Here is a 23,876-nt window from a genome sequence, read left to right as displayed (position 1 = left end):
AAGAACTATCCCAAAAACTGCTATTTAAAGTAAAAATTAACAACCTTTTTAAAAAAGTCTAAGACAGAATAATTTACTGATAAATATTTACAACTCTCTTCTCTAAGCCTATCTTTTACCGTCCCCTTTACAATACCAGTCTGATAAAAAAATCCCGATTATGATTTACAAAAACATATAATCATGTTTCAAAACCCGTCAGCTCTGCCGAGTGTCCTCTGTAGATCTTCCTCTGCTTCTTTTCTTCTTCTTTGGGATTCTGCTTCCCGGGTCGTTGATAGATAAAGGTACCTTTAAGAGAGTAGACATTTCTGTAAGCAGGCTCTCTGATTGTTCATGCTAGCTGCTTTTTGCCACTCTGGCTAACCGTTTAAAATTTCTGATATTTATACCCGAAAACAATGGATGAAGTAATTGGTTTAGTGTTGTCAAAGGATTATTTTTTTTCAAATTCGATTGGTGCTTGGTAACTTGGGGCACAATTTAAACTGATTGGCTAAATTCGAACTTGTTTTTTGTATCCTGACAACACAGCTCTTAGCTGTTTTCGCCAAATGTTACATTGTTACCTTGTTCCAAACTTTCTGTGTATCCCTAAGTCCTTGCTAGCTTTTCAACTCTCTCAAAAGGTACAGTACCCCAACACCTTACCTGTCAAAAAACTTTCTTTTCCTCTTATCCTAACAATTGTGTGTGGCTCAGTGGATAGCCCTGCTGCCTCACAGTACCAGGGACCTGGGGTTCAATTCCAGCCTCAGGCAACTTTGAGGAGTTTGCACATTCTCCTCATGCCTGTATGAGTTTCCTCCAGGCGTTCTGGTTTCCTCCCACAGTCCAACAATGTGCAGGTGAGGTGGATTGGCTATTCTAGATTGTCCATAGTGTGTAGGTTAGGTGGGTTAGCCATGGGAAATGCAGGGTGAGCCTGGGTGGGATCCTCTTTGGAGGGTAGGTGTGGAATTGATGGGCTGAATATCCTGCTTCTGCATGTAGTGGTTTTCACTGGGGGAGAGTATCTTTGCAATGGATAGATTGCAAAGATCCCAGCCATTGGACTCATATCCAAACAGAAGGGAACAGAATTCCCTGTCTTTAATCAATGGTACAATTGACATGTATCTTAACCAGAATATCCAAGATAGACACTTTGTAGAGAAAGTGTTTATGAAGATTGTGGAAAACTATAATTGAGGAAACACAGCAACCAATTTGAGCACAGCGAGTTCCCACAGACAGCAAATGACCAGGTGTAGTTTTCTTTTCAATGTTAATTGAGGGATATCTATTGGCCAGGAATTCCAAAAAGCACTATGGAATATTTGACAGCTACCTGAGAGGACCTCAACTGGCTCTTTCATCTAAAGGACTGCTCCTCACACGAGGCAGCTCTAATTTTTAAATTTTTAATTTTTAAATTTTTAATTTTTAAATTAAAATTTTTAAAATTTGTTCACAGGATGAGGGCATCACTGGCTAGGCTAGCACTTACTGCCCTTCCCTCATTGCCCAGTGGGCAGACAAGTGCCACCACATCGCTGTGGGTCTGGGGTCACATGTAGGCCAGACCAGGTAAGGGTGACAGTTTCCTTCCCTAAAGGACATTTGTGACCAGATGGGTTTTTTTTTCTGAAAATCGACAACAGATTCGTGGTCTTCATTTGACTCTTAAACCCAGTTATGTATTGAATTTAAATTGCTGTAGCAGGATACAAAACTGGTCCCCCAGAACATCACCCAGGTCTGTGAATTAACAGTCCAGTGATAATACCAACAGGTCATGCCAACCTCCCCCCCCCCAACCCCCACCATGCAATTATAAAAAATGGAAAGAGACAATGAGGTGAGTGACAATTGCATTGGAAATAACTTTTGCTAAAGCTTTGCCAGTCATTGAAGAAGTGATATTCCAAAATTAAAAATCACACATTGTCAGGTTGTAGTCCAACAGGTTTAATCGGAAGCACTAGCTTTCGGAGCGCAGCTCCTTCATCAGGTGGTTGTGGAGCACACAATTGTAAGACACAGAATTTATAACAAAAGTTTACAGTATGGTGTAACTGAAATTATACATTGAAAAATACCTTGATTGTTTGTTAAGTCTCTCATCTGTTAGAATGACCATGTTAATTTCACTTCTTTCATATGTAAATCACAAAACTTTTTTTAAAAGCTACATTCTCAGGTTAACTGTAACAATTAGTGTCAGCCCAGACAAGATATTAAGATGTTGAATGCGTTAGCCCCCCCCGTGTGCTGCTGTCTGTGCCATAATGTTTAGATTGATTCTAATCTAAAAAAATGAGTTAAATCTTACATGGATTCATGCAGTCTTTGGGCAAAGTACAATGTAACTCTGCAAGTACAAATTCACCCCATAATCGCGCGTGTGTGTGTCTGACGTAGGGGTTCTGAGTGTCTGTAGGAGTGTATGTGTGTGTGTCTGGGGTGGGGGGTTGTGGGTGTCTGTGAGAGGGAGTATATATGTGTGTGTGTGAGTGTAAAGTGCCCAAGTCTGTGAGAGAATGCATGCCCACTCCCACACTCACATATGCATCCTCTCACAGACATAGACCCCTTTACACTCACACACACAAACCCTCCTGCACACATACACATATACATTTATGGGGTGAATTTGTACTTGCAGAGTTACATTGTATTTTGCCCAAAGACTGCATGAATCCATGTAAGACTTAACTCATGTTTTTAGATTAGAATCAATCTAAACATTATGGCACAGACAGCAGCACACAGGGGGCTAACACCTTCAACATCTTAACACCTTGTCTGGGCTGACACTAATTGTTACAGTTAACCTGAGAATGTAACTTTTAAAAAAAGTTTTGTGATTTACATATGAAAGAAGTTAAACTATAATGGTCATTCTAACAAATGAGAGACTTAACAAACAATCAAGATATTTTTCAATGTATAATTTCAGTTATATCACACTGTAAACTTTCGCTATAAATTCTGTGTCTTACAATTGTGCCCTCCACAACCACCTGATGAAGGAGTGTCGCTCCGAAAGCTAGTGCTTCCAATTAAACCTGTTGGACTATAACCTGGTGTTGTGTGATTTTTAACTTTGTACACCCCAGTCCAACACCGGCATCTCCATATCGTATTCCAAAATGATTGTCACAGATGCTGTTGCTTCCTATTGATTGACTTGAGTGAGAAAACATCCTTACAAACTTGGGGTGCCGTGCTCTGGTAACAGATTAGGTGAAGGTGACTGGTGACTTCCCTGAATGAAAAAAGCAAACGCTGGACAAACCCAGCATCATACTCGAAACATTCAAACTTGACAGGAGTGTTAGACTGGAGCTCTGTGCTCTGATCATGACTATGAAGTCGAGGGTGTGGTGCTGGAAAGACACAGCAGGTCAGGCAGCATCTGAGGAGCGGGAGAATTGACGTTTTGGCATAAACCCTTTATCAGTAATCCTGATGAAGGGTTTCTGCCCGAAACATTGATTCTCCTGCTCCTTGGATGCTGCCTGACCTGTTGTATCTTTCCAACACCATACTCTCAACTCTGATCTCCAGCATCTGCATTCCTCACTTTTTCCCTATGAACCTTGAACCTTTAATTTGAAGTTGTCTATCACTTGATCCAGAAGCCTCAGTAAGAGTGAGCAAGTTGTTAAATGGTACCATTCTTTAGCTGGAACGTTAAACAAAGACATTTTCTGTCCTCTCAAAAATGTTCCAGTGTACTTCAGTTATCCCTGAATGGACATCATTTAAAGAGTTGAGCTGGTCATCATCACATTGCTATTTCCTGGGTTTTGTTGACTGACAATTACCTGCTGTGTTCCCTGCATTTCAATGATGCCGACTGTTCAAATCGTACTGCATTGTTTGCAACGCACTCTGGAACAAGCTGAAGTCATCAAAGATGCTATATAAATGCAAGTTCCATCTTTCTTTACTAACAACATAAACCCTAAACATAACAAAGAAAGCGAAAGATTACTACTTTAATTCATTTTTAAATTGGCAACCTTAAAAAAAATGCTTCTGCTTACCAGGCTGATGAGAGACAGAAATAGAACATTAGTACAAAGTTAAAACATACAATTTTCAGGGCATTAACTGAGGCACCCTGTGGTGGACCTAATGGGATAGAAAATCAGTCCTCGCCTTCACATTTGAATAAATGATCATTGAATAATCAAAATGATTGTGGGAATGGTTTTTATTACCACACTCAAATAAATTATTACGTTGGGGTTAAGATTGAGAAGTTTTGATGATGCTGACAAACACAATTTTAAGTAAATTATGAAGTTGGCAAGACCTCAAAGTTGAGTCAATGTTACATTCACTGCCAGCGACTTCTGACTGCATATCAATCGCTCAATGCATTCAGTCAAATGGAAATGTACATGCTGCCATATCACACCGGGTAAAAGTGCCATAGTTCCAAAGGACCATAGGACTCCTCCCATCATTAGACACAGATGAGTGCCAATGGGTTTAAGCTGAGGGTTACCAGACCTCAGGAGAGGAGTGAGGTTGAGAATGTGATCTTCACAGTGACCTCAGCCACTTTGGGAATTCAGAGAATCTCTACAGTGTGGGGGCAGGCTATTCAGCCCATTGTGTCCACACCAACCCTCCGAAAAGCATCCCTCCCAGGCCCACTCCATCCCCAGTAACCCTGCATTCTCCAGGGTTAAGCCACCTAGATTGCAAATCCCTGAGTACTATGGGCGATTCAGCATGGCCAATCCACCTGACCTGCACATCTTTGAACTGTGGGAGGAAACTGGAGACTCTGGAAGAAGCTCACCCAGACATGGAGAGAATGTGCAAACTCCATATACAGTCACCCAAGGCTGGAATCAAACCCAGGCCCCTGGTCCTGTGAGACAGCATTGCTAACCACTGAGCCACCATGCCACCCAATAGATGATGGCGTCCCTCTACATTACATGCTAGCTATCCAGCCAACTGAGCTAGCTGAATCCCTATTACTTAAGAAAACAGATTCAATTGGCCATTTTGAAAAGTGAATATAGAAATTTGATAACACTGTCATTGATGAGCATTGAGCGCCCATCTAAGTTTTCAATATCAGGTATTGAGCACATTCCCATTGGGTGGAATCTTCTGTCCTGCAGAGGTGGGTATGGAGACAGCATTAGGTGTGGAAATGTTATTTTTCAAGAAATGCTTCAGAGTGTCTCATCACTTGAGAGTTGATTGAGCAGGAACAGAATGTAAAAGGAGATAGGTATAGTTCTAAGGCTAAAGGGATCAAAAGGTACCAGGCAAACCTGGGGACAGGGGACTGAGTTGGATGATCAGCCACGATCATATTGAATGGTGGAGCAAGCTCAAAGGGCAGAATGGCCTACTCTGCTCTGAGAGTCATAGAGATGTTCAGCATGGAAATAGACCTTTGGTCCAACTCATCCATGCTGACCAGATATCCTAAATTAATCTAGACCTATTTGGCCTATAGCCCTCTAAACCCTTCCCATTCATATAGCCATCCAGATGCCTTTTAAGTATTGTAATTATCATTCTATGTTGCTGTAACCTGGTGTGGGAGGTGTTTTCTTACCATGGGGCACAGTGTCCAATCCAGAGAAGTGTATTTCATCAGGAGTTTTACGTAAATGCTCATGGAACTGGCTTCAAGGAGAACATCAATGTTAGTTCAGTGGCACTCCCACTGAGAAAGTGGCAGAGGTACTGCTGATGGAATTTATCTCATTCTCTTCTGTACTAATACACCATCCAGGTCCTACTGTAGTGCAAGGACATGAGACTGTGCTGTATACTTGGAATTTTGCAGAATTGCAGATGTCTTCATGATCAACACTCACTGCTGTAGATTGTAGGAGGCTGAGCCGGTGCAGGTGACCTGCTGTTGGATCTCCTCATCAGTGCTATCCAAAGAGTCGAGGCAAAAGTGAGGACAGCAGATGCTGGAGATTAGACTCAAGATTAGAGTGGTGCTGGAAAAGCACAGCAGGTCAGGCAGCATCCGAGGAGCAGGAAAATCGACTTTTCAGGCAGGAGCCCTTCATCAGGAGTCAGGAATCAAGAATCATCAAGAATCAGAATTCCTAATTCCTGATGAAGGGCTCCTGCCCGAAACATCAATTTTCCTGCTCCTCAGATGCAGCCTGACCTGCTGTGCTTTTCCAGCACCACTCTAATCTATCCAAAGAGTCACTTAGCCCACACGGCGATGTAACAGGGTCCACATGTCTCTAATTACAAATGTGTACCTGAAAATGACAAGGCCCTTTTTCATAGGTGTCAGCCCCTGTGCCATCATTGTTGGCTCGATTCTGGAGACTTGAGCATAGAATCCAGGCCAACACCGTGGCACAGTGTCAGGGGAGTGCTCCTCTGTCTTCAGTGCCGTCTTCACATGGGGACCTTAAACAGAAACAATTCTACTCTGGCGGGTGGATGTAAATGATCATTTTGAAGATGGATTTAAAAGTTATTGCTGGTACACCGATGCCACTAGACCTGATGACCTGGCTGTTAACCAGTTGTTTGCTTGGGAATTAGCTGTGCGCACATTTCTGCCATTACAAGAGTGATCAGACTTTGAAAACTACCTCATTGTCTGTAAAACAATTTGGGATACTCCCTAATTCATGAAAATCTCCATAAGAATTTAAATTTCTCTTTCTCCTTTGGTGATCTATCCAAGTAGATAATCATTTGTCTTTTCTTCGCTTGTGAAACGGATTATCTTCAGATGCTTAGCTGTTTGTTACTTTGTAGAAACACAATAAATTACAGGAAAAGTTCTGTAGCTCATTGGGCAGTGCCAGACACAAATACTGCTCAGATACCAAGTACATATTCCATTTCCAGTGTACTATCTGCCTCCATTGCACCTATAGCATCCTGCTCCACATATTCGCCACCCTCTGATGGTACATTGAAGCCATCAACATAGCCATCAACTGTAGTAAAGTGCGACCATACTATGGTTTTGAGAAGAAGGTTGAGACAGAGGTGCAGAACAGTTTGCTCAAAGCCAATAGAGTAAACATTCTGTGAGCCCTTTGGTTTTTTTCTAATTTGGAACAATAGAAGCAGCCTGAATGGGTGGGGTCAGTCTCCCAAGACCAGGATTTTTAGTTTCAGCTTTCTGCAGCTGCTGGGGTCTTGAAGCTGGATGTGGAAAATCTTATTCCTCTTCCTGATGCAGCTAAAAGCTGGGGTTTCCTTCCTGCTACTAGGACTGCAAGTGAGACTGTAGGGAGGCTGTGGAGAAGGTAGCACTGACAGGGACTACTTGCAGACACAGAGATGGGCTCAAGTGCGTATACTTCAACGCAAGGAGTATCAGAAATAAGGTGGGTGATCTTAAGGCGTGGATCGGTACCTGGGACTACGATGTTGTGGCCATCACGGAAACGTGGATAGATGAGGGACAGGAATGGCTGTTGGAGGTTCCTGGTTACAGGTGTTTCAGTAAGATTAGGGAGGGTGGGAAAAAAGGAGGGGGGGTGGCATTGCTAATTAGAAATGGTATAACGGCTGCAGAAAGGAAGTTTGAGGGGGATCTGCCTCTGGAGGTAGTATGGGCTGAAGTCAGAAATAGGAAAGGTGCAGTCACCTTGTTGGGTGTTTACTATAGGCCCCCCAATAGCAGCAGAGATGTGGAGAAACAGATTGGGAAACAGATTTTGGAAAGGTGCAGAAGCCACAGGGTCGTAGTCATGGGCGACTTCAACTTCCCAAATATTGATTGGAAGCTCTTTAGATCAAGTAGATTGGATGGGGCGGTGTTTGTGCAGTGTGTCCAGGAAGCTTTTCTAACGCAGTATGTAGATTGTCCAACCAGAGGGGAGGCCATATTGGATTTGGTACTCGGTAATGAACTGGGACAAGTGGTGGGCTTGTTAGTGGGTGAACATTTTGGTGATGGTGACCACAATTCTGTGACTTTCGCCTTGGTTATGGAGAGAGATAGGTGCGCACAACAAGGTAGATTTTATAATTGGGGGAAGGGAAATTACGATGCTGTAAGGCAGGATTTGAGGAGCATACGTTGGGAGCATAGGATGTCAGGGAAGGATGTGGTGGAAATGTGGAACTTTTTCAAAGAGCAGATACGACGTGTCCATGATATGTATGTACCTATCAGGCAGGAAAGAAATGGTCGTGTGAGGGAGCCTTGGTTGACGAGAGAGGTTGAATGTCTGGTAAAGAGGAAGAAGGAGGCTTACATAAGGTTGAGGAAACAGGATTCAGACAGAGCAGTGGAGGGATACAGGATAGCCAGAAGGGACCTGAAGAAAGGGATTAGGAGAGCTAAGAGAGGGCATGAAAAATCGTTGGCGGATAGGATCAAGGATAACCCCAAGGCATTTTATGCGTATGTGAGAAACCTGAGAATGACGAGAACGAGGGTAGGTCCGATCAAGGACAGTAGTGGGAGACTGTGTATTGAGTCGGAAGAGATAGGAGAGGTCTTGAACAAGTACTTCTCTTCAGTATTTACGAACGAGAGGGACCGTATTGTAGAAGAGGAGAGTGTGAAATGGACTGGTAAGCTAGAAGAGATACCTGTTAGGAAGGAAGATGTGTTGGACATTTTGAACAACTTGAGGATAGACAAGTCCCCCGGGCCTGACGGGATATATCCTAGGATTATGTGGGAAGCAAGAGAGGAAATTGCAGTACCGTTGGCAATGATCTTCTCGTCTTCACTGGCAATGGGGGTGGTACCAGGGGACTGGAGAGTAGCGAATGTTGTGCCCCTGTTCAAAAAAGGGAATAGGGATAACCCCGGGAATTACAGGCCTGTTAGTCTTACTTCTGTGGTAGGCAAAGTAATGGAAAGGGTACTGAGGGATAGGATTTATGAGTATCTGGAAAGACACTGCTTGATTAGGGACAGCCAGCACGGATTTGTGAAGGGTAGGTCTTGCCTTACAAGTCTTATTGAATTCTTTGAGGAGGTGACCAAGCATGTGGATGAGGGTAGAGCAGTGGATGTAGTGTACATGGATTTTAGTAAGGCATTTGATAAGGTTCCCCATGGTAGGCTTATGCGGAAAGTCAGGAGGCATGGGATAGAGGGAAATTTGGCCAATTGGATAGAAAACTGGCTAACCAGTCGAAGGCAGAGAGTGGTGGTAGATGGTAAATATTCAGCCTGGAGCCCAGTTACAAGTAGAGTTCCGCAGGGATCAGTTCTGGGTCCTCTGCTGTTTGTAATTTTTATTAATGACTTAGATGAGGGAGTCGAAGGGTGGGTCAGTAAATTTGCAGATGATACGAAGATAGGTGGAGTTGTGGACAGTGAGGAGGGCTGTTGTCAGCTGCAGAGGGACTTAGATATGATGCAGAGCTGGGCTGAGGAGTGGCAGATGGAGTTCAACCCTGCCAAGTGTGAGGTTGTCCATTTTGGAAGAACAAATAAGAATGCGGAATACAGGGTTAATGGTAGGGTTCTTAGTCAGGTGGAGGAACAGAGGGATCTTGGGGTCTATGTACATAGATCTTTGAAGGTTGCCACTCAGGTGGATAGAGTTTGTAAAAAGCCTATGGAGTATTATCGTTCATTAGCAGAGGGATTGAATTCAAGAGTCGTGAAGTGATGTTGCAGCTGTACAGGACTTTGGTTAGGCCACAGTTGGAGTACTGTGTGTAGTTCTGGTCGCCTCACTTTAGGAAAGATGTGGAAGCTTTGGAGAGGGTGCAGAGAAGATTTACCAGGATGTTGCCTGGAATGGAGTGGAAGTCGTACGAGGATAGGTTGAGAGTTCTCGGCCTTTTCTCGTTGGAACGGCGAAGGATGAGGGGTGACTTGATAGAGGTTTATAAGATGATCAGAGGAATAGATAGAGTAGACAGTCAGAAACTTTTTCCCCGGGTACAACAGAGTGTTACAAGGGGACATAAATTTAAGGTGAAGGGTGGAAGGTATAGGGGAGATGTCAGGGGTGGGTTCTTTACCCAGAGAGTGGTGGGGGCATGGAATGCGCTGCCCGTGGGAGTGGTAGAGTCGGAATCATTGGCGACCTTTAAACGGCATTTGGATAGGTACATGGATGGGTACTTAATCTAGGTTAGAAGTTTGGCACAACATCGTGGGCCGAAGGGCCTGTTCTGTGCTGTATTGTTCTATGTTCTATGTTCTATGTTCTATGAGACATTTCATTTTACTGAACCTGCCTTCACCAAGGGTGTGTTTTTGGGATGTTACTATATCGGAACAGTTACTGTTTAGAAGTTAAATAATCTATTATTCTGTTAAGTTTTCCAACAGAGTTAGATTATTGCAATTCTTTCTTTTGTTACATTTCAACTATAGTATAAATCAAGTGTGTTCAGGACAAAATACATCTCGTAAAGCCATTGCATCAACACAAAAGAACAAAAATAAAAATATGGAGCAAGAGCGATAAATCTTATATCCTGGGCTATGCCATGCTGAGTTTGAGCTTTTTTCAGCCTTGACTGGAATTTTAAAGTTCTTTTTGAAAGTGTGTTTATGTGGTTTGGGTGTTGCTGGCTGGGCCAACATTTATTGCCCATAACTAACCCCACTGGGGGAGATGTCAGGGAGTAGCCTTCATAAGCCATTGCAGTGCTTGGGGTATTGGGACACCCACAGTGCTGACTGAAAGGGAATTCCAGGATTCTGGTCTGGGACCACTGGAAGAACGATGTATGTCCAAGTCAAAATGGTGAGTGGCTTGGAGGGGAACTTGCAGGTGGTGATGTTCCCATGTATCTGCTGCCTTAGTCCTTCTGGATAGTGGTGATTGCAAGTTTGCAAGGAGCTGTCAGAGGGTGCTTGGTGAGTTACTGCAGTATACTTGGTACCATGTTACACTACGTATTGTAACCATGCAGTTGGGACAACTGATTACTGGCAGGGCACAGAGAATGTCTCCTGTAATGATGTTGGGTATAATGTTCAGTTATTGATGGTATGAATCTCTTGATTATTGCTGCTTACTGTGCTCACTTAGTTAGGTCTTCCTTACAGAATCACAGAATTATTACAGTGCAGAAAGAGGCCATTTGGCCCATCGTGTCTGCATTTGTTCTATCGCCCAGTGCCAATCCCCTGCCTTTTCCCCATACTCCTGTACACCATTTTGATCCAACTAACCATCCAATGCCCCTCTAGGACGCCTCTATTGAACCTACCTCCAGCACATTCCACGTGGTGCATTCCATAACCTATCTACTTGCTAGAAGAAAAACGTTTCCCTCACCTTACCCTTGCTTCATTTCCTTTAAATCTATGTTTGCCCCGTTTTTTATTTTCTTTTATGAGCAGGAACAGCTTCTCCCTATCTACTTTGTTGAACCGTCTCATGATTTTGAAAACCACGATCAGATCTCCTCTCTGCCTTCTTCTCTCAAAGGAGAACACTCCTAACATCTTCCATCTATCCACATCGCGGAAGTTTCTCAGTGGAAGCTACAACTGGAAGCAATAAGCAAACATATTAAAGCATTGTCCATAAAGTATGTTACACAAATAAGATGCAAAGATAGATTAGATATATATAACACGAAGAGCAAAGTGACGAACAGGGAGGCATGGTGGCTCAATGGCTAGCACTGCCAGGGACCCAGGTTCAATCCCACCCCCCCACCCCGTGCAACAGTCTGTGTGGACTTTGCACATTCTCCCTGTGTCTGTGTGTGTATTTCCTCTCGGTGCTCTGGTTTCCTCCCGCAGTCCAAAGATGTCCAGGTCAGGTGGATTGACCATGCTAAATTGCCCGTAGTGTTAGGTGCATTAGTCAGAGCTTAAAAATGTGTTGCTGGAAAAGCGCAGCAAGTCAGGCAGCATCAAAGGAGCAGGAGAATCGACGTTTCGGGCATACGCCTTTCTTCAGGAATGAGGAGGGTGTCCAAGCAGGCTAAGATAAAAGGTAGGGAGGAGGGACTTGGGGAGGGACATTGGGAATGCGATAGGTGGAAAGAGGTTAAGGTGAGGGTGATAGGCCGGAAAGGGGGTGGGCGCGGAGAGGTCGGGAAGAAGATTGCAGGTCAAGAAGGCAGTGCTGAGTCTGAGGGTTGGGACTGAGAAAAGTTGGGGGAGGGGAAATGAGGAAGCTGGAGAAATCTGTATTCATCCCTTGTGGTTGGAGGGTTCCTAGGCGGAAGGTGAGTCGCTCTTCCTCCAGGCGTCGAGTTGCCATGGTCTGGTGATGGAGGAGGCCAAGGACCTGCATGTCCTTGGCAGAGTGGGAGGGGGAAGTAAGGTGTTCAGCCACGGGGCGGTTGGGTTGGTTGGTGCGGGTGTCCCGCTTTTATCTTAGCCTGCTTGGCACACCTTCCTCATTCCTGAAGAAGGGCTTATGCCCGAATTGTCGATTCTCCTGCTCCTTTGATGCTGCCTGACCTGCTGCGCTTTTCCAGCAACACATTTTTAAGCTCTGATCCCCAGCATCTGCAGTCTTCACTTTCTCCTAATTGCATTAGTCAGAGGTAAATATAGAGTAGGGGAATGGGTCTGGGTGGGTTACTCTTCAGAGGGTCAGTGTGGACTTCAGAGGGTCTGTTTCCATACTGTAGGGAATCTAATCTAATCTAAATTGACCATTGTGTCCAGGGATATGCAGGCTATGTGGGTTAGCCACTAATTAGCCATGAGTGTGGTTACAGGAACGAGGTAGAGCTTTGGGTGGAATGCCCTTCAGTGGTTGGTGTGGACCTGATGAGCCAAATGGCTTCTTTCCACTCTGTCAGGATTCTATCTGAAGAGAATGAAACAGATGATGTTTGCATTAGAAAAGAAAGAGGTGCAATAACAGCTTGTTAACATTTTGAAGATTCTAAGAGTCTTAGCTGTAGTAAATCTTATATGTCAGACAACCATTGAGTCTGCAGCTCATGAGACAGAACAAAGCATCAAGAGACAGCTGTAAAGCTGATGGCTGAAAGGGAATTATCTATTGATTGGCTGCAATTGGCTCAGTGGTCTTAGCAAGTTCAGAAAATAATTGAATGTTAAATGTTCAGTCTGTCTAAAGGAATGGCAAATATTTTCATCTTTTTTGTGTCCTCATACAACTGAATTACAGTCTCACAGCAAAAAAAAAAGAGCACTCAGTGTATCATATCCATGCCAATGCTTTGAATGAGCTGTTCACTTCACTTGTCATCCAACACCTTTCTGCCGCATTTCTGTGCAAATTAGTTCTCTTCATGTACACGTACACTTGTCTTTTGAACGCTCCGTTAAAATCTGAATCCACCACCTTTTCTGACAATGTGCTTCAAACCACAGTAATGCTCTGTATGAAAATACTTCTCCTCAGTTTCTCTCTGGTTACTTTAATTACAGAACCTCCGGTGATCAACTCACTTGCCAGAGGAAGCAATTTCATTTTAATTGTTCTCGCAAAGTCTTGTCAAAGATTTGGAGACTTGAGTTATGACCCCATTAAGAGAACAATCACAGTTTATCCATTCACATCATGAGGGGCATAGATAAAGTGAATCATTAGATTAGATTAGATTCCTTACAGTGTGGAAACAGGCCCTTCAGCCCAACATGTCCACACCGACCCGCCGAAGAGTAACCCACCCAGACCCTTCTCCCTCTGACTAATGCACCTCACACTATGGGCAATTTTAGTACAGCCATTTCACTTGATCTGCACATCTTTGGACTGTGGGAGGAAGCCGGAGCACCCGGAGGAAACCGCACAGACACGGAGGAGAATGTGCAAACTCCACACAGACATTTGCCCGAGGCTGGAATTGAACTTGGGACCCTGGTGCTGTGAGGCAGCAGTGCTAACCACTGAGCCACCGATCGCAAAGGTTGTTCCCTAGGGTGGGGGAATTCAAAACTAAGGGGCATGTTTTTAAGGTGAGAGGACAAGGGACCTGAGGGGCAATGTTTTTATGTGATTCATATGTGGAATGAACTGCCAGAGGAAGTGGTGGATGTGCATAGACATACAACATTGAAAAGACATTTGGATAGATACATGAATAAGAAAGGTTTAGAGGGATATGGGCCAAATGCAGGCAGGTAGGACTAGTTTCGTTCGGGACTATGGTCAGCATAGATGAGTTGGACTGAACAGTCTATTTCCAAGCTGTATGACTCTGTGATAAAATCCCTTGCGCTCAGATCTTTCTGGGAACTGTCCACTTATCCATTCCAAGGCTCCTTTAATTATCTGAAGACCACAGTTGAACAAACTTTGTGTTGCTGTGGATCACAATCACCCACTGCAATGCAAGGGCAGGTCTAACTCTGAGAACCCTGTGACACCTCCTCACTCCCAGATACAGTCCACCATCCACCGGACACACGCCAGGAATGTGATGGAACACTTCCCACTTGCCTGAATGAATGCAGCCCCAACAACATTCAAGAAGCTCAGCTCCATTCAGGCCAAAGTAGCCTGCATGATGAACATTTCATCCACCACCATAAATAATCACACCATCCACCAACACATTGCGGCAATTTACTAATTGCACCAAAGTAATTACAGGAGGCATTTTTTGATTGCACCTTCTAAACTCACAATCTCTACTGTCTAGAATAGCAATGGCTTTGAAAGTGCCACCAGCTGATAGCTTCCCTTCAGCCATACATCATCCTGACTTGGAAACGTATTGTTGTTCCTGCATTGTGGTCAGGTCAAAATTCTGAACCTCCCTCCCTAACAACACTGTGGTGTCGCTAAATCCCAGTAACTGCTGCAGTACAGGCTCGTACCTCATCACCGCCCCTATGGAAAGGGAAATTAGGGATGGGCAATAAAAACTGGCCTAGCCAGTGACATCCACATTAGAAGAACATATGAAAAGGGAAGGTTTAGAGGGACATGGACTAAGTGCAGGCAAGTGGGGGTAGTTTAGTTTGGGAATCTTGGTCAGCATGGGTGAGTTGGATTGAAGGGTCTGTTTCCCTGCTGTCTGACTCTATAAAGTTAAACAAAAACTAACAACGTTCTGAGAGAAATGAACTTCATCTTAAATGGGGGGCCTCTTTTATTTTAAAACATGTCCCATTGTTGTAGTCTCTCTGTTAAAGAGAAACATCCTGTTAGAATCTATCTTTTCAAGTGATCTTAGGATCCTCAATGTTTCAGTTAGATTATCGAAATCATAAGATCATAGCAAACTAGAAACTAGCAGCAGGAGTAGGCCATTCGGCCCTTCAAGCTTGTTCCACCATTCAATATGGTTACAGTTGATCTTCTAACTCTATAGCTAGTCCCTCATATCCTTTGATCCCTTTAGCCCCAAGTGCTATAGCCAACCCCTTCATGAAATCATACAAAGTGTTGGCCTTGACTGTTTTCTGTGGTAGTAAATTCCACAGGGACTGGAGCACTCAGTGTCACCTCCAAACACAGTATGGAATCAATGCAGTGTGAAGACCCTCTCAATCCCACCTGTCCCAGCCTTCCTTCATGAACTAACCTTTTCGGTTCAAGTGTACAAGTGCCAAGGAAAGTGCTATTCAGAACTGCAGCCCCTCTTGCTGTTTCTTTCTCTACACTGAAGAAGACGAAGGAGGAAGAAACAAGCAGTCAGTTTATCAGCCTGATAATAAATGCCACAATATGCATAAGCACATCCATAAATGTTAATACCGCCATCAATCACAATGGCAAACTATTGGACAAGACATCTCAGTTACAACCTTTCGCCACAAGATAGATGATGGATCAGATATAGCATTCAGTCCTTTAATAATTTATTGGTTGGTGAGTTATGATTGCACCCGATTAAAAATTATTAAATTGTTTGCACCTCAGGCAAAACTAGAATGGCTGAAATTAAATAGATTCCACAAACACATTAGAAGTTCCATTTATTTTGTACAGAATATGAGACATAATGCATGATATATGGTTGATTAGCACTTACAGTCAGGAGATCTATGGCATTTGCAGTTCCAGAAAAAAAAGCATATACAGCAAGCCTGTCTCTATTTTGTTTAAACAGATCTTGACCCAGTTTCCCTCCTGCAGTGCATTCTGAGGACAAACTGATACAGGGGTCTATATTCAGTTGATGCATGAGATGAGAAAGCGAATTGTATCGAATTGCTCTGTAAAATGTGATCTGTATGGTCACAAATCTCAGTTTAACATTGCACTTTTAAATACAGCAGGGATAGATCAAAATCAAAAAGCTAACCTTTCTCTTACATCCATAATACAAACATACAAAGACAATAATAATGGTAAGAACATAGAGTCACAGGAAACAAACGAGGCCATTTAGTCCATCGAGTCTGTCCCCATTAATACAATCATGGCTGATTAGTCACATAGAAACAAAGAGCAGGTGTAGCACATTCGGCCCTTCAAGCCTGCTGTGCTATTCATCATGATTATTGCTGATTCCCTGTCTCAATATTAAGATCCCATTTTCTCTCCATACCCCTTCAGCCTTTACATTTACTTCCTGAATATATTCAGCGACTTGGCCTCCACAGCCTCCTGTGGTAGAGAACTCAAAATCCAATGCCTTCTGAACATCTCATCCCCGAACTCCATACTGCCCTGGTAATCAGAAATCCGTCAACCTCTATCTTAAATGTACTTATAGTCTGAGGCTTCACAGCCCTCTGTGGGAGAGAATTACCATGGTTCACAATCCTCTGAGTGAAAACAATTCCCCTCAACTCGGATCAAAGCGTTGTCACTCCACCAGCCCCAATATGAGATTTCAAAACCAAGAGAAACACATTACCTGCATCTGCCCCATCTATCCCTTTACATATTCTCTACCTTTCAGAGAGATCAGCTTCATTCTTCAAAACTGTAGAGAATACAGACCCACTTTGCTGAATTTCTTTTCAAAGGACAGTCATAGTGGCCTCCCGGTGTGGAGTTGTGACCTCCCGGCCTCCCATAGCAGCCTTGCGGCTGCCCATAGTGGCCTCCTGGCCTCACACAGCGTCTTCCCATAGCAGCCTCCCAGTCTTGCATAGCGACCTTCTGGCCTCCCATTGTGGTCTCCTGGCCTCCCATAGCAGCCTCGGAGCCTCCCATAGCAGTCTCCTGGCCTTGCATAGTGATCTCCCAGCCTCCCATAACGGTCTCCCGGCCTCCCATAGCAGTCTCCCGGCCTCCCATAGAAGCCTCGGAGCCTCCCATAGCAGTCTCCCGGCCTCCCATAGCGGCCTCCTGGCCTCACATAGTGGCCTCCCGGCCTCCCATAACAGTCTCCCGGCCTCCCATAACAGTCTCCCGGCCACCCATAGCAGTCTCCCAGCCTCACATAGTGATCTCCCGGCCTTGCATAGCGGTCTCCCGGCCTTGCATAGCGGTCTCCCGGCCTCCCATAACAGCCTCCCATAACGGTCTCCCGGCCTCCCATAACAGTCTCCCGGCCTCCCATAACGGTCTTCCGGCCTCCCATAACGGTCTCCCGGCCTCCCATAACGGTCTTCCGGCCTCCCATAGTGGCCTTTTGGTGTGACGTGTGTGCAGCACAGTGTGGAGCCAGGGTCAAGTGTTGCCAGTGTGCACTGAAGTTATTGGTGTATTGCTGAATGCTTCCATTCTGTATTGTCTAAAATCTTGTAATGTAAGAGAATGTGTCCTAGTACTTTTGTACCTAAGTTAACACTATAACTGGAGATGTATAGACTTTTCACTGTACTCATTGAGTAAATGTGACAACAATAATACAATAATAGTAATAATAATAATAATCTTTTCTGTTCATAGAATCAGTCCAACTTGTCCATGCCGACCAGATATCCAAAATTAATCTAGCTCCATTTACCAGCCCTTGGCCCATATCCCTCTAAACCTTTCCTATTCATATATCAATCCAGAAAACTCTGAAATTTGTAATTGTATCAACTTCCACCACTTCCTCTGGCAACTCATTCCATACATGCATCACCTTCTGTGTGAAAAAGTTGGCCCTTAGGTCCCTTTTAAATCTTTATCCTCTTACCCCTAACCTATGCCCTCTCGTTTAGAACTCCACCTCATGATTTTATAAACCTCTATAAAGTCACTCCTCAGCCTCCGATGCTCCAGGGAAAACAGCCCCAGCCTATTCCACCTCTCCCTCCAACCCCGGCAACATCCTTGTAAATCTTTTCTGAACTCTTTTAGGTTTCACAAAATCCCTCCTAAAGCAGGGAGACCAGAATTGAATGCAGTATTCCAAAAGTGGCCTAACTCTGCCATCCTAGCCTGGTGAGGCTTCACTGCACTCCTTCTATCGCAGTAATATTGCTCTTGTAATGAGCAATAGTGGTGGACCAGTGGTATCGTTGCTGGATTTATTAATCGAGAGACCCAAGAAATGGTCTGGTGAACCTGGGTAAGACTCCTGCTCTGAAAGATGGTGAATTTGATTTTGATTTTTAAAAAAACTCTGGAGTTAAGAGTCGAATGGTGACTACAACTGTCGATTGTTTGGAAAATCCCATCTGTTTCAGTATTGGAGAGGAAACTATTATCCTTGCCTGGTCTGGCTGACATGTGACTCCAGGCCCACAGCAATGTGGTTGACTCTTAACTGCCCTCTGGGCACTTAGGGATGGGCAATAAATGTTGGCCTAGACAATGAGTGAGATTTTAGAAATTTCAGGAGACAAAAATTGCCCCAGGTGCAGCCTAACCCAGCTCTTAAACAATTGAAGCAAGACTGCACTAATCTTGTATTCAAATCCTCAAAATTACAAAGTCTTCTGTTGGTTCAACTCACGTGCTCAACCACTCACTGTCTAATTTGGTTTTGGCTCATGTCTGATGCTAAAATAAATCCCGATTAGCAGACCTGCTCTGCCCAGGTCTGTAAGAAACTACAGAGAGTTGTGAACACAGCCCATGCCATCACACAAGCCAATCTTCCAACCACTGACTCCATCTATACTTCTCACCGCCTCAGGAAGGTAGCCAACATCATCGAAGATCCCTCACACCCCGGCTATAATCTCTTCCAACCTCTTCTGTCAGGCAGAAGATACAAAAGCTTAAACACATGGACCAACAGATTCAAAAACAGTTTCTTCTCTGCTGTTATTAGATTGCTGACCATTTAACTTTTAAACTTAAATGTTGATCTCACTCTTTGATCACCTTGTCCGCAGATGTAACATTGTATTCCTCGCTCTGTTCTATTACCCTAATGCACTTTGCACAGTACGATCTGTCTGTACTGCATGCAAAACAAAACTTTTCACTGTGCCTAGGTACACGTAACAATAATAAATCAAATCAAACCTAAAGTCTGATTGGACAGAATCTGTTTGCATGTGAAGTCACTAGTTGCAGCCTGTTCATACATCCAAGGTAACTGAATCTGCACTCCTCAAATATTGCATTCTCTTCAGGAGATTTCTCCACTTCTTAGAGCATAGCTCATCTCTGGTTTAAGATGTTCCAAAATCTTCTAACTTTTTGTTTGGACTTTGTGTCATTTTGACCTGCTCAGGCTTCAATATACATACCCTGGTTCTGCCAATTTTATTTCTCATTATGTACCAAGCAGCATTGCTTATTTGTTTTACCCAGACACTACTGACATATGATGTATTTTCTTTCTAAAATTGCACTAGTTGGAATGCCTCCATTCTTCTGTTCATATAATTCACAGCATTTTCTATTATAGTGAGAATCATCTTTCTCAAACAATATTTATTTTACCCTCATAAAAAGCTATATTATCAAATTGGATTGTACAAAAACAATTTGCATTTATGCAGAGCCCTTTATGATCTCAGGCTCTTTGCAGCCAATGACAGTCCTTCATATTTCAGACAGCACAATATAAGAAAATGGGGTCAGTCAATTTGCTTTCAGGAAGCTCCCACAAACAGCTTTGTAATGATGACCATATAATTGGGTCCACTGATGTTGAATGCAGCTTTAATACAGTCATTTTATCCTAATAGCGTTTTGGAATCATTTACACCATTCCGGATGACAGGTGGGGATTCTATTCAAGGAATTGCTGGAAAAACAACTAAGAACATAAGGTCATAAGAAATATGACCATTCAACCCCTTGAGTCTGCAACACCATTCAACAGGATCATGGCTGATCTGACGTTCCTCACGTCCACAGTCCTGCCCCTTCCCCATAAACCTTAACTCCCTGACTGATCAAGAATCTATGTTTCTCAGCCTGAAATATACACAAGGACTCTGCCACCAACGCTCTCTGTGGCAAGGAGTTCTCAAGACTCACAACCCTCAGAGAGAATAAACTCCTCCTCATCTCAGTCTTCCATTTACACCCCTTTAATCTGAGACTATGCCCTTTGATCCTAGACTCTTCCATGAGGGGAAGCATCCCTCAATCCTGTCAAAGCTCTTAAGAATCTGAAATGTTTCAATGAGATCACCTCTCATTGTCTAAACCCAAGCAAATATTAACCCCAATTTACTCAGCTTCTTAGTTAGGAACTTGCTCACTTGAAAAAGATTTTTTTTTCATGTGAATTGTTCACTCTGCTTGGAAAACTCTTTGAAAAAAAAAGATGTCTGTTGTATTTTATAAAAGAATGTTCTGGCCAATTATTAGCATTGAGTTGCATCTCACCATCACTGTGGTTCCGAGTGCTATATTTCTCTTCTAATGATTTCCTGTCTCTCTTACCAACAACCTTTCTAAATTTAGCCACTTCACTGCCTCTTCTTTATGCTCCCCCTCTGCAAAAGACTGTCCTTAAATATTTCTACCCGACAGTGACTGTTTCTCAAGGGATTATGTCTCTTCCTATCCGTGTTATAATTGTCTGTTGAATTCACAAAGGAATTATGCATCTTCTTTTTCTCCTCCTGAACAGCATTTTGTTTCTCAGCAATAGCATCGAGAGGCAAAAACATCTCTTCCAACCAGCCACATTTTGTCTATTTATTCTGCTGTTGTCATGTGGGTTTTGTGGATATTCGCAATGCATTGAGATTTTTCCAGAGTCTGAGAACTTTTCAAAGTAACTTTCTTCACATCATGCTAACTATAAGAAGTCTGAGTGGGTGACACAGTGGCTAGCACTGCTACCTCCCAGTACTGGGGGCCTGGGTTCGACTTCACCATCAGTTGACTTCTTTGCGTGGAGTTTGCACATTCTCCCTGTGTCTGCATGGGTTTCCTCCGGGTGCTCCGGTTCCCTCTCACAATCCAAAGGTGTACAGGTTAAGTAGCTTGGCCATACTACTATCTTCCACAGTGTGCAGGGATGTATAAGTTAGGTGGGTTAGCCATGGGGAATGTAGGAGTCCTGGAGATGGGTCTGGATGGAATGGTCTTTGAAGGGATGGGTGAGAACTCATTTGGCCAAGTGGCCTGTTTCCATACTGTAGGGATTCTATGCAGTAGGCTCACAGACTCTTTGATGTTTACAGCAGAGACAGATGCCATTCAGCCTGTTGTTTCCAGGTTCTAATCATATTAATCCCACCTTTCTTCTCTAGGTGCATCGTCCTGGAGGATATGGCAACACAAATGAGTATCCAAACATCGTGGATCTATTGCGAGAGTTTCCAACTCCATCATTGTTTCAGACTCGTCCAACCACCCTCTCAGCAAAAACATTTCTTTTAAACTCTCCTCTTATTTTACTACCTTTAATCTTCGATCTGTGCCTCCTGGTTATTGACCCCTCTGCTAAGGGACAAAAATGTCTTCTTAATTCATTGTCACAAAAGGCTGTGGAGGCTAGGTCATTGAGTATATTTAAGATGGAGATAGATAGGTTTTTGAGTATCAAGGGTTATGGGGAGAAAGCAGGAGAATGGGGTTGAGAAACTTATCAGCCATGATTGGATAGTGGGGCAGACTCAATGGGCTGAATGGCCTCATTTCTGCTCCTATGCCTTATGGTCTCATCCACACCCTTCAATTTTATACATGTCTACCAGGTCTCCTCTCAACCATGGCTGTTTCTAGGAAAACAACCCCGACCTATCTGACCTCTCCTCCAAGCTCAAACCTCCAGCTGAGGCAGCATGCTGGTAAATCTCCTCTGCACCCTCTTCAGTGCAATCACACTCCTCATATAATATTGTGACCAGAGCTGCACACAATACTGTGTTGTGGCCTAACCAAAGTTTTATACAGTTGCAGGATAACTTCCCTACATTTGTCCTCCATACCTCAGCTAATATCAGCAAGTAATCCATCTGCTTTACCAGTATGGAGGCGATGACATATTGGTGTTATTGCTGGATCGTTAATCCAGAGACCCATGTAATGTGCTGGTGACCCAGGTTGGAATCCAGCCATGGTAGAGAGTGAAATTTGAATCCAATAAAAATCTGGAAGCAAGAGTCTAATGATGACCAAAAACCATTGTGTATTGTTGGAAAAGCCCATCTCGTTCACTAATGTCCTTTAGGGAAGGAAACTGCCATCCTTACCTTGTCTGGCCTACATGTGACCCCAGACTCACAGCAATGTAGTTGACGCTTAACTGCCCTCTGAGCAATTAGGGATGGGCAATAAATGCTAGTCTAGCTAGAGACGTCTACATCCCATGAATGAATAAAGGATTTCCCTGTTTTGCCACCTGCAGAGTATTCGTGGACATGCAAATCAAGTTTCCTCCGTGATCTTCTTCAGGTATGAAGAAAGAACTATTTAAAGGGGATTCGGAAAATAGATTAAGGGGAAGGTCAGCAGATGTGCAATGGCAGATGTTGAAGTAGTAATTTCATAATGCTCATCAATTCTGGCTTGTGAGACCAATTGAAAGGGCAGTTAACAGACAACTACGTTGTTCTGGATCTAGAACCTTTTTTGTAAACTGTCACATTTTTACAGCAATTCTGTTCTTTAAAATAATTATCAGGAATAGTAGCACTTTATTCCAAATTTATTAGTTGAACTTGAATTCCATAGATGATAGGATTTCAAAAGTATGAGCTGGAAGGTTCATTTTCAGACATTTTGTCACCTTACTAAGTAACATCATAGTGAGCCTCTAATGAAGTGCTGGTATTATGTCCCATTTTCCATTTATGCGTTTAGGTTTCCTTGGGTTGGTGATGTCATTACTAGTATTAAGGTCAGAATAGATGAACATCAACTGGCCACAAAAAGATATGACCCACTCTCACTAGTATCCTTACATACAGATGAGGAAGGACACCACTTCGACTGGGACAACACATCCATCCGAGGACAAGCCAAACAGAGACACGCACAAGAATTCCTAGAAGCATGGCCTTCCAACCAGAACTCTTACCAACAAACACATCGGCTTGGACCCCAACTACAACCCACTGAGAAAAATAAAATGAAATGACATCACCAACACTAGAAATGACAATAACACAGGAAATAACATCACCATCCCAAGGAAACATAAACACATAAATAGAAAGTGCGACAGAACACCAGCACTTCACCAGAGGCTCACTGATGATGTTACCTAGTGTGGTGACGAAATGTCTGAATATAAGCCTTCCAGCTCAGTGAGCAAACTTACATCCAGAACCTCAACCTGAGCTACAAATCTTCTCAGTATATCTTCAGTTTCTGAAGCACTAGTTTATTAACGATATCACGATGGTAACATCTCCCTGTCCATGTGCTTTGAAAACCTTGAGCTGGGACCTTCTATTTTATTCTTTATGACTGAATTCTAAAGGGCCATATCCTAAGTAATGGCAAGGTCTGTTGATGTTTTAGAATCAGGATCTTATGTTGGACTCCAACTAAGTGTATTCTTACTATTAATAGCATCACATCAAGGTCTGTATGAATGAAGTATTCAGCAGCTGTTAGAAACCAGAGTAAATGTCACATTCTGTAGGTTAAAACATGATGAAGCTGTGTCATAGAATTAGCTTTGACTCACTTAAAAATGTCATCTTCGTGTGTCTGATTTGCAGAAGTATAATTATATTCATTAGAGTGGGAGGATTCTGGTTGCCTGGTGAAGTCAGAGAGGGAATT

General features: G+C 43.4%; 1 long non-coding RNA gene across 1 annotated transcript; it reads right to left on the bottom strand.

Moving 5' to 3' along the window:
• Positions 1 to 208: 208 nt before the first annotated feature.
• On the bottom strand, positions 209 to 15,460 carry LOC148150491 (uncharacterized). Its single transcript, XR_015756866.1, has 3 exons — positions 15,418 to 15,460; positions 3,813 to 3,952; positions 209 to 291 (listed from the first exon to the last, which is right to left on the bottom strand). It is a non-coding gene; the product is annotated as an uncharacterized LOC148150491 (long non-coding RNA).
• Positions 15,461 to 23,876: the final 8,416 nt, after the last annotated feature.

This window comes from Chiloscyllium plagiosum, unplaced genomic scaffold, assembly GCF_037043375.1.
Source record: "Chiloscyllium plagiosum isolate Xiang-an unplaced genomic scaffold, Cpla_swu_hap1 HiC_scaffold_4, whole genome shotgun sequence".
NCBI classification, from domain to species: Eukaryota; Metazoa; Chordata; class Chondrichthyes; order Orectolobiformes; family Hemiscylliidae; genus Chiloscyllium; species Chiloscyllium plagiosum.
This window is presented reverse-complemented; position numbering and strand designations above follow the sequence as displayed.